This window comes from Lutjanus erythropterus, chromosome 17 (genome assembly GCF_056507025.1).
Source record: "Lutjanus erythropterus isolate fLutEry1 chromosome 17, fLutEry1.hap2, whole genome shotgun sequence".
NCBI classification, from domain to species: domain Eukaryota; kingdom Metazoa; phylum Chordata; class Actinopteri; order Lutjaniformes; family Lutjanidae; genus Lutjanus; species Lutjanus erythropterus.
Window position 1 is genome coordinate 16,415,855 of NC_139333.1, and position 12,213 is coordinate 16,428,067.

General features: G+C 39.8%; 1 pseudogene; it reads left to right on the forward strand.

Annotated features, from left to right (window-relative positions):
* LOC146312029 (uncharacterized) overlaps window positions 1-12,213 on the forward strand; it is a 34,093-nt pseudogene that overhangs the window by 15,852 nt on the left and 6,028 nt on the right.

Genomic DNA, 12,213 nt, shown 5'->3' on the forward strand with positions numbered 1-12,213 from the left:
AGATGTGCCATTTCCGGTGAGAAACATGCTGTCTTCACTAACACAATAGTTTTACAGAGGAGTACAGAGGACTGATAGAGACCTGGACATTATGATGTCACAGTGAAGTTGACCTTTGACCTTTTGGATGTAAAACATATTCACTTCATTATTTTATCCTATTAGATATTTGTGTGAATTTTTCAAATAATTAACATATCATATCAATAATTAGTTTATCCTTGAGTCCAAGTGGACTTTTGTGTAAGATGTGATGAAATTCCTTCAGGCATTTCTGAGATGCGAGAACGAGAATGGGACGATGAACTTTAGGTCACAGTGACCTTGAACTCTGACCTTTGACCATCAAAATCTAACCAGTTCATTTGTAAGTGAAGTGAACATTTGTACTAAGTTTGAAGAAAATCTGTAAAAGCAACTGAACGGTAGTGTATCTGTGATGTAAGTGTTGCATGGCTGTTCTTAGTTGGTGGAACAATTTGTCTGGTTAATTCTGATAACACACAACAGTCTGCTATGCTAACTGGTTACCTGACCCCATGCAGTGGGTGTTCAACTTCTTAGAGGGACAAATGTCATTCAGTCACATGAGATTGAGCAATAACAAGTCTGTGATGCCCTTAAATGTCTGGGGCTGAGCACACACCACACTGAGTGGATTAGTGTGTGTCTACTTTTAACCATGAGGTGTGGGTAACCTGCTGAACCCCACTCCGGGGTCTGCAATTATTTCCCATGATCGAGGAATTATCAGTAAGTGTAGTCATAAGCTTGCACTGCCCTTTGTACACATCGTCCGTCGCAACTACCATTTGGATGATAACAGCCCTGGTGGAGGTCCTCTGCACATCCCTCTTCCTGGGTGATGCAGGGTGTTCAGTGTTTCCTAGGGTTAGATTTAGGCAACAAAACTACTTGGGTATGTTTAGGATGTAATGTAATGCTTCTAATATTAAATGATGAAATAAAGTTATTTCAAAGGTAGAGCAAAGAAACTGTAGTCATGCATGAAATAAGTCATTTTGACTCATGTTGTCCATTAGAGGGGTAGTGACACAAAAATGATTTCTATTGAAAAAGTAAGAAATGAAAAATGAATGACAATAAGCATTTGTGATGATCACAAACAAATTTATTGCAAAGATATAGAAAATAAAAACTCAACTTTTCTGACTCATGTTATACATCAAAGAGCTAGAGGCCATAAAGTTCCAACAGGAGCCAGCTATGAGTGCTGGGAATAAGAAATGTGACTTTGTAGCAGAGAGGAGGAAAAAATGCACAGAATAACCCTTTCTATCTGGACAGGAAAGGCAGGGGGAGGAGAAGATGAATCAGGCACACCTGAGCAGGGGAAAACTTAACAAAGGCAGCATGGAAGAGGACAGACAGAGCAAGGAGTAAGAGTGGCAAAAAGAGGAGAGAATAAGATGTTTTATCCAGGTCCTGGACATATTTGCTATAAAGGAAACCAGACTTATAAGAAAGTAAACAGGGTGGCAAGTTTCCAGGAACAAAATGGATTTATGGAACTTTTCTGGACAACTAAACACCATTCTGCTGGAAATGTTCTGATCCTTGGATTGGGTTTGGATTAATCCTCAACTACCTGCTCGGACGAAGCTACAGATCTCCTTTTCTCAACGAAAGCTAAGTCTCCTGTCCTATAACTTGTAAACTCTTGGTCCTCTCTCACCACTCTCATCAGCAGACAGCAACAAAACTCCAATAACCCAGTATACACTACCTGCTCAGCACCAAACAGCAGAAAGACAAAGTTAAAGACTAACTGGCGAACAGAGGAGAGCATTTAGCCACTAAAGAGCCAGATATTTCCCTCGGCACTTAGAGCAAGAGCAAAACAGGGACAACAAAAAGAGTGACTATTGCACTTAATTCACCAGGGACACAAACAAGACTCTTAAATTAATGCTAATGTTGCTCCTTATCTGCTCAAAGTGTGGAGTTCACAGTATCAACTTAAAATGTGTCAGCGTTAGGTCGCTCAGAGCTTGTTTTCTGCTGCCTGTATAGGCCAAAAACAGGTGTTAACAGAACAACTCAGATGTTGTAGGGCAAAACAGTGAAATGTTCATGATTGGTACGGGTGGATTATGAGACAATGGGCCTCTGGGCACAGACATGTAAAAGGTCCCGTCATCTCTCTCACAAAGAAGACTTTGTGGTTGTTTTTACATCTTTTTGAAGTCCTTTTGTGCCTTTGTGTTTTGCATCTCTTTGCACAGTCACAACAGTGTGTAGTTTTGTGTCCCTTTGCAGTGACACCTTATCTTTGCTGTGTCTCGTTTGTGGTCGTTTAGTGGTAATTTTATGTCTCTGTTGTTTTTTTAGTGTCTCTCTGCAGTAGTTTTGGTCTTTGTGTAGCTGCATTACATCTCTTTCTAATTGTTTTGTGCCTTTTTTTGTTTTCATTTTCCATCTTTTGTAGCTGTCATGCATCTTTGTGTAATTTTTTGTCCCTTTGGAGTTATTGTGTCTCTAGTTGTGTTGTGTTGTGGTCATTTTATGTCCCTTTGTAGTTGTTGTGTATCTCTTGGTGGGTTTTTATGGTCGTTTTACATCACTCGGTGGGCATTTTGTGTCTGTTTATAGTCATCTTGAATCTGCTTGTGGTTATTTCATGTCTCTGTGGTCATTTTGCATCTTTTGTGATCAATTTGTGTCTCTATGTGGTAATTTTACATCCCCTCGTGTTTGTTTTATGTCTCCCTGTGGTCATTTTGCATCTGTTTATTGTCATTTTGGTTCTTTTGCAGTAGTTTTGTGTTTCATTGTGGCGTTTTGCATCTGTTCAGAATATGTCTCTTTGTAGTCAGTGTCTCTTTGTATGACGTTTTGCAGGCTTCACTTGCACAGTCCTTTATCCATCTATGACCCACAATGACTGGCCAAATCACCTGACCTAGTTTTTTACTGATGAGGTGTTTTTCTTGGTGAAAAAGAGACCAAAGATATAAAAAAAAACCTGGAACAAAGTGAAGATGGCTGAATTCTGTAATCGCTATCAAACAGTCCTGAAGAATGTTAAAATGGGCAATCATTTCAACACTGCCCACCTAAGGTTCTATTTAGTTGTGCCAAATTAACAAGCAAAGCAGCGGCTCCACATGAATACTGACCATGTCACGTCATTTCCAATTTTTTCGACAACTTCATCCAAGAACTCTGTTCTCCCATTTTACCCTCAAGAGGCCCTATCTCAGCGCTGTCTTTAATCATTAGTACCCACATGTGGTCACTGGCGTGTGGGAAACGATAGCTCCACCTGCAGAGAGCTCCGAATAGAGGCAGACGTGTCAGCTCTTTTATATAGGAGATTCTCACCACCAGCTTTTCTCTCATCTTGTCATCCCTCCTGCCCAGATTTCTGCCCCACCTTGGCAGGCGTTTTCCAAGCTTGTAGAAAATTCTCTGTGAAAAATGACCAGCAAGAGAAAATTAAAGAGAAAAAGAAATGACAGAAAGAGGTGAGACAAGTGCCTGAGGGGAGCAGATTCATTTGAATTGAAGATTAAGCTGACCAGAGTTTAAGCAAGCAAAGCACACCTGAATTGTGAAGCAGGCACTACGTGCGAGCATCTTTGCACGCTGCCACACACACACACACACACACACACACACACACACACACACACACACACACACACACACATACACACACACACACACACACACGCTAGTCAACCCCAACCCTCTGTCTTTCCTGCCAATTTTCTAGTTAAGTACCTTCCTATCTGAACATTTTGTCCTTTTATATCGAAGATGAAAAGATTTTTATATTTCCCTTCGGACATTTTCATAAACCATTCAATCATGCGGTGGAATAATTCCTATGAGGCCAGTTAAAAGCAGTGAGCAAACGTTAGAGAAAACACACCACCGGAAAAAACGCACAGCCCTAAATTTTTATAGTTTTAGTGTCTGTGCAGTGCAGTGTGCTTCGGCCCTGATTCAGAAACACTCACACTGAAGACAGAACCCCGTAGAGCTCCTGCGCCGCCCTTCAAGACATTTTCTCTCCGCCGTCCTTCCACAGGTGACTTTCCTCGCATCAGCCCCCAGCTGACTTGACAGGAAGCAGACAATGTCATTAAAAACACTGCATCTGCCGAGGGGGTGGGGAGGAATGTTAAGTGTCCTGAGATCTGCCACTTAATGTGACAAGGGCATTTCAACACCTGACACAGAAAAGGGGACTTCAGCCTAAATAGAGACGATACACTGTGGGCCATGCTGTGAGCTTTACCTCTAAATGCTCTTCACTTGTCTTTTCAATTTTTTTTCTTGCACACTCTATTCAGGCAAATGAGTTCAAACCATCTTTTTTAGAGTCCCTGAGAGCCTTTCATTAAAGTCCAAGTTAAATCATGGCCTATATATATACATAAAGAATACAAAGCACTAGTTGTGTTTTGGGAAATCTATCAATTTTTTTCCAATTTTCCATAATCTTCAGTGACATCGTCCATTTCATAATGTAACTTGGTCTGTCAGACGGCTAGAAACTATGACACAAATGGGAATTATGACTAGCTTGCAGCACAACAACCTCTGCGTGGGGACTAGTAGTAAAACCACAAACTGTCATTGTCACTGCTGCTAGACCTCTGTGTCACTTCAAAATTCCTCCAGTGGTCTACCCAATTCTCTTGGGCCTCTGTCTGTCCGCGCGCCAGAAATACGGGTGTCAGTTCTGACTCTGTGTTCAAATTTGAGAAAGAAAGAAATTCAGTCATCAGCGGTAGTTTTTCCATATGAGGTTGATATAAATAATATTTTTTTCTTTCTGGCTGGAGTCTTACATGCTTTTATAACATCTTGTCTTGACTACTGTAACTGTTGTTATGTGGGAGTCAGTCAGTCTTCCCCAGCTCGCCTTCGCCTTCATGTAGGCTTAATTCAAAATGCAAAAGTGAGATTTCTCCTCCTACACTTCATGTATAAAACTCGAGGCCCATGGGTCTAATATGGCCCAGCAGCTCATTTTATGTGGCTCACAAAAGCTTGCAAAGAATATCTTTTGGGCGATACCATGCAGTGCTGCGTTATGTAAGTATGGTGTCCATAGCTGACATGTCCCAGAATGCATCATGATTTTGTTAACTGCACACTGAGCTGCTAGATGCCAGTATGCTAGTTAATGCCTTAATATCATATAGCTGTTTCCAGCAGTGTCACTCTAGCCAAGTGGTTGAAGCTAGCAAAATGCTGTCATTTCTTTATTTTTTGTTGGATAAAGTCAGGCAAACTATCCTCCCTACTTTATGCTACGCTAAGCTAATCAGATATCGGCTCCAGCTACTTGGTGGACAGATGTGTCAATCTTCTTGTCTAACTCTAAGCAAGAAAGTGAAAGCATCTTTCCCAGAGTGTGAAACTATTGCCCTACGTTGTTACTGTATGTACAGTACATACGGTATATTCTAAAGAATGACCACTAACAGGGTATTGACAAACTCAAGTGTAAGCAGTATTTCAATGTTGTTGCTGGCAAATGGGAGAAATAATGTGAACTCTTTAACATACAACTGAGTACTCTCACCTTAAGCAGCGCAATCACACTTATCGTTATGTACGTAAGTGCTGTTATGCAGGTAATTAGTAACGGCCTTCAGACACGGGAATAATGGGTCAAAAGTGCATATTTCCATCTGAAATGTGGTGTTTCACATAAAGGAAATATGCAAGTGGAATAGGAATACCTCAGAACTGTACTCAGGTGTGTTGATTGTGTAGGTGTTCTTTACACCTTTTGTCAGATGTTATATCTTCATACCATCTACTTGTTGCTATGGTGATCTGTCATCTAAAGCCATTGCAGTCAGACTGCTGATATGAACAGATTTATTGAGAATAAATGACAGCACGTACAGCACTGACATTTGGTGTTTAGGATCTGAACATATCACTCCTCAAACACACAGTTTAAAGCTTCACTTTAAAAGGAACACCAATGTTATTTTTCCCCACATGTGATCACATACATCTTTGAGTAGATCATCTGATGCTGAATACTGATCTGAGCATGAATTAGTCATGCTGCTGTCAGACGTGAGCAAAGAGTGAATGCCAGTTTTTACAGTTGCTCTGAACTTCACGCTCCCTGTGAGCATATAGCTCACCTTAAAGGTACTTTATATGTCAGTTCACTTGATGATGGACACACTCATTGATGGCCTGAAAATGAGTTAAATTTGAATTGTGCAGACTGTAATTTGCATACAAATTTGATGTGATTTTATCTTGTTTGGCTCAACAATCTGAGAGAATATTGATAACAAACTCGCTCCTAGAAGCTGCTCTATATTTTCTCTTTTCTCGGAGCGTCGACCATGTGGCTTTGCTGATATCCCAAATGCAAGCCATGCGTGGAGGGTAAAGCAAGGTCACCCTACCATCACATGGAATTATCTATGTGTGGGCCATCATGTGGCCAATCCCCTGTGCCCATTAAGTGCAACATACTATCAAGTAAGTGAAATCTATTTGTGGCCATTCCTCAGATAAGCAATGCCCAAATGGATACAATATATATATTTATGTTCCGCAGCAGTTCACCTGCATCAGCAGTAAAAAAAAGCGGATCATCTTTCAGAATGTGAGCATGAAGAGGCATTTAATTGATCAGAATCAATGCAATGAGATGTGATGGGTGTAGTGGGCTGGCTGGTGTCACCTGACATAGCTTAGCTTGATTTAGTGCTCTGCAACTCTCTCAGTATGTTCGGTTCTCCTGGCTTCTCCCTGAATCAGGATTAACCACGGTACCTAAGTGAAATATGGCGTTAGCAGTCATTTTGCATACCACACATGCTTTGATGCCCTTCTCATCTGTAGCACTGCAGGACAGGAATTGAGTTTCCTATGGAAAATAGGCCCATGCTGCTCGCTTTCATGTTTGTCAACAACCCCTAGGGATATTGTAATGGCAGGATGCAGCCAGTGTTGGGCAGAACTTACTTGGAAAAGAAAAAGAATGTTAAAGACTTCATCCTAAATGTGATCAGTAACTTATTCTATCACAAGACTTTAAAAAGTTACGTTTTCAGAATACATTTAGATCATCCACAACAGGAAAGGAATGATGCATTTGCAGCTCTAAAGGTCGAATGAAATTCAGCATGAATAAAAATTCAAATCTGTAAAAGCATTATGTTATCTTGGTCTTACCTGGCGTCCTTCTTTCACTGCAGGATCTAGCTTATACTAATACTGTGGGTACACCAGAATGGCTAACCACATGTTTGTCATGCAGACTGTTTTTGGTTGCTGTTATTTCAAATGTTGTGGTCTGCATATAATTCAGATACTGATAGTGGAATTATTTCATGTGTATATATAAGAGCTATTGCACTTTAAAACACACTCCACTGAAACTAAATACATGAAAGAAGGAAGGACAGTCATGCTATGGACAACATTGTAGATGTGTCAATGGAACTGTACGGTTCAGAACATTTTTTATAAATCTATGACTTTGCTGTATGGTAAGGTCTTCAACATCAAGCTTAGCCTTGAGGGGATCATATGATTATGTTTTTGCATCATCCAATTCAAGACTTTACACACTAATTATGACAAATTTCACACCAATGTCTGATGGATGCCTACTTATATGTTACTAGTTAAGTTACAAAATTAATGCAGTTGCAATCCATTACAGTTACTGACAAAATTTTTTGTTTGAATTACAGTTACTAACCAAAATGTTAGTGATTTTAAAGGGGTTACATTATTTCCGGGTTGCCCGGCAGAGATCTGCACTCTACTGAGTGCACTCTTCCAGTTTTCACTGGTTTTGTTTTTATTTCCCCTTGTGTTTGTTATAAATCTCAAACAGGGCATTTCAGGCATACATAAATGGATGATGCATGCATACAATATTTGAAACTCACTTTATAGAACTGTGTTTGCCGAATGTCAATAAAAAATTCATAGAAAAAAAAAAAGAAATGTTGCTGTCTGAGTGAGCTGCGGAGCGTTAGCTTGTCCAGCAAACTTCAGCTGTCTTTGCGACAGCAGTGAACAATTAAAAGCAGTGCGTGGAGAAGCCTGGTTCGTAATTGTATTCATTTTCTATGGGACAATTCTCTTCTCAAGACAGTGCAGCTGACAGCCTATGATGAACATCAAAACACCCACGTCTGTTGTTTTCTATGTAAAGTCCTACACACCGGCAGCATCTTGACGCACATTAATTCTCCAGAAAAACCCACAAGTTTTGGAGTTTAGAGTTATGATTGACAAGCCCCCAAATTATTACATTTACAGCCCACCCTAAAGAAAATGTACAGACAGTGTTTTCCCACTGACAAAAAAATGAAGACATTTAAACCTTAAATCCTAAAATCTTAGGGTTAGTTTCACAACATGTGGATTGTGTGCCTATATGCAGAGAATTAATTTTACTTCAGTTTCTACTAAAGGAATTTAATGTGCAGATTTCTTATGTTACACGTCTCCAAACTGGCTAAACGGGCTTTAAAGCTGCATTTCTGACTCTGTAAACCAAGAATTGATTCTAAGGGAATATCTATAACAGTTTTTTCCCTCCCTGTGCTATTCATTTATTTATTTCAAAGTCTAAGCCAGTAGCCAGACTACTTCAAAGACAGCAGAAGGTCTCTTGTGACTTTGCTTCATCCAGAACATAAAATGTGAGTCTTACTAGGATGCATTTACTGCTGCATCATCAGTTTAACTACAACAAAACACATGACCCTATTTCTAATTAGTGAATGCTATGAATAATCTTTATTTGGTACTGTGTTTCTGTTATCAGGCAAAGCTGGAGTACAAGTGATTATGTGAGCAAAAGGAGCTTTCTTTTGTATCTAATCTGATCTCATGTGTCATCTGTACATCTCAATATGAGTTCAGGTTGTAAGTAAGTATGATTCAGTTCAGGATTTGTCAAGAAAAATGGGAATCTTTGAGATCAAGGAGGCTTTGAGATCAAGGAGGCCATTCACATCTCGCAGCAGAGACCCTCTTTGAACAGAGACTAGGTTAAGCCTCCACACCACACACCTGTGTGACTGGAACTCCACACTCAAATCACGTGTTTAACTGAGCAACTCCATGTGCTGAGGAAGTCGTATGTTTTACCCCCTTTTATTCAAGCTTTATGCATTTACAGAAAAACAATAAAAAAACAGCTAAATTACTTGCTAAGATTCCTGTGACTATGGCTGAGCTTTTCAGAACAATGGACAGTGTCCCTGTAGTTTCAGTACCATGGACAGCACCATTTGCTGCATGTAGGTGACAGGGAGATGAAGACTGAAGCTGCGTTCCAATCCACAGAGTACTGTACTGTACTCACTACTGCCTGCTCAGTGACTGTCAGTTTCGGGAACTTTGCTTGACAAAATTCACCCTGCAGCATCACCATGTCAGTTAAACACTTTGTTACCTTCTGCTGCAACTATCAGATTTTAATTAGTTAAATTAATCATTTTAAATTCTCTTCCCTACACAGTACATAGTTCTTTTTGAGCTGAGCATTTTTTTTCTCCTTACATTTTGGAATCTCACTCATCATGACTCTCTGCAGTCTATTTCGCAGTGAAGTCCATAAATTCAAAACATATTTGACACTCTGCTAGTGATGCGTGTGTGTGCTATGATTTATAAATGTAGTCTTTGATGTTTAAACAGTAGCCATAGCCTTTTTGAGACTATTGCATGGTTAAATCACTGAATTTTATTTTAGACAATGACTATTCAGACTATGACAGTTATGGATAATAGCAGCTCTAACGTTTGATCAACATTTTTAAGACAAAGATGTCCTTATTTTATCTTTAAGATTATTTTAGGACATAAAGACTAAATCTTAAAGGTAAAGGTAAATCATACATCATACAAGGTAAATCATACATATTAAAATTTAACATTGAATGTACATTGACTAAGATAAATAGCCTACCTATATAAAATTCAGAAGATGATTGGTGTGACATTAATATGAATAATTATGCAAAAATTAAAAAGGCCTGGGAGCTGATGTATAAATAGATACAAGTGGTGAAGTAAACAGATATCTTACTTACTGTAAGTTAGAGTGCTAATAGTATAGTAAGTGTAGGAATAAAGATACACATTTCAAAATTTTACTGAAAGGACCAGTGTGTAGGTTTTAGTAGCATCTTGCAGTGAGCTTGCAATACCAAACACTGTGCCATGGTGGTGGCAAATACATATACAAAAATATACAATTTCTTATTTCAGGTGATACACTAATAAGTCAGATAAGATAAGAGTTAATGTTATTGATCCCCCTGCTGGAGAAATTTGATTTGACAAAGCACACAGAAAAGTAGCAGCAAAAGGGGAAATGTAGTGAGAAATAAAAGAAAATAGAATCCAAAGTAAATAAGATTAAAAAATATATATATGTGCAAAACATTTAAGTCATTCAGGCTGTTTATGCAACATGTCAGTGGAATGAAATATAGACTTATTCTACAAATGTGCAGTATGTCCATGACGTTTAGCTGCTGAAAACTACTCATAGATATATTCCATTTCTGCCATATTCTATATTTTGATGCAAATATATCAAAGTACCAAAAGTAAATATGCTCATCATTCAGAATGAGCCATTCTGGAATAATGTACTTTGGATAATCGCTATTAATGTATACATGACTTAAAAGATACAGCTGCTAAAGGTGGAGGTAATTTTAATTACTTTATAAAGTGCTGTGTAGCTTTTAAATTTCCCCTCTGGGTTCAACAACGTCTTATCATAGCCTGTAACAATAAATCATATCTGTTGATATCTTGTATTATTAATCTACATTCCCAAAGTAGCTTGTCAAATAAATGTAATGAATATGAAGTGTGATGTTTCAAATTGGCGATCGCTTTGACACTTTAGCTTGTTCTGCATTGAAATATGAAGGAAGTGAATTTCCTTGGAGTTCACTGAGGGGAACAGAGGCATCCACAGACCCATCAGGGTGTTGGTCAGCATATCCATCTATGAACATGTTCTGCAGCAGCTCTTACCAGGCTCAGATTGCACCGGTGGCAAAATTTACCAGGCTTCAGAAGAGAAACAGCATCCCATCTGGGGTGACTGTTGAGGATATGACAGACATGCTGGTGGAGCGGAGCAAAAATACTGAGAGTGCAGCTCTGGCAGTTTGAACTTGAAGACTTTGATGCTGCTGATGCCAAGCCTCTTCTGGTGTGGGAGGTGAACACCAGCATGAAGATGAGAGATACTGGATTCAAAGCCAGGAGGTTTCTGAACTCACCAGGGGCCAGCCCTCCCTGTATTCAACATCCAAAAATCATTAATGGGGCTCAGAAAGGTGCCAGGAGCCTGATAGAGAAGCAGCAGGAGGTGCCCAGCTACAAGATGCTTGGCCCTGGAGGGATGGCGATGAAGATGGTTCCCAAAGTCCTGTGGGACCTCTGGGTGTTCCTATTTAGACATGCCCTCCCAGCGGCTCAGTGGAATGGCTGCTGGGGCAACAAAGGCAGGTTTGGACTGCGTCTCCACTGCTCTGTCCACCACGCTCCAACAGTCGATCTCCCGTCTATTTGAGCACAGGTAAGACAAAGTTCTGCTGATGTCCGGGTGATGAAATTCTTCCTCTGTTGCAGCTGGGCAAATGTATGTACAGTTTCAGCCCTAATTTCGGCCTCACACGGGGGAACATATGTGGTAGATGATACCGAGGCTGTAGGCACCTTCTGAGAAAATTTAGTCGAGGATGAAGAGGACACAGAATCAAGCAGAGAACCTCTTGCCAACACTTCCATCCAATACAGCCTGATGTACAGCCTGAGTTAAGCAATGGAAATTCCAGAGTTTAGACAAAAAAACAAACTCTGCTGTGATTCCAGCTCCACCACCTCTTCACGTCCCACCTGATGAGCCTCCTGTCATCACTGCACTGCAGGATGATGTGACCATCAGCCAGGGTGACACAAACCAGCAAGAAGAGGTGGAAAAAACATTTAACAGCACAACAGAGGTCAAAAAGAGGAGTGGAATCTGCGCTTCTGTGACAGGCTTCAAAAAAACAAAAACACTCAAGCCTGTGTGTAGAAGACTCCAAACTTTTTCTTTGGTTCATTTCAATTCAATTTAATCAACTGTTGCATTGCAGAAGGTTTTAATATAATTTCTGAACAAACTTCATGAAAGTTCATATTAAAGTAGGACAGTAAACC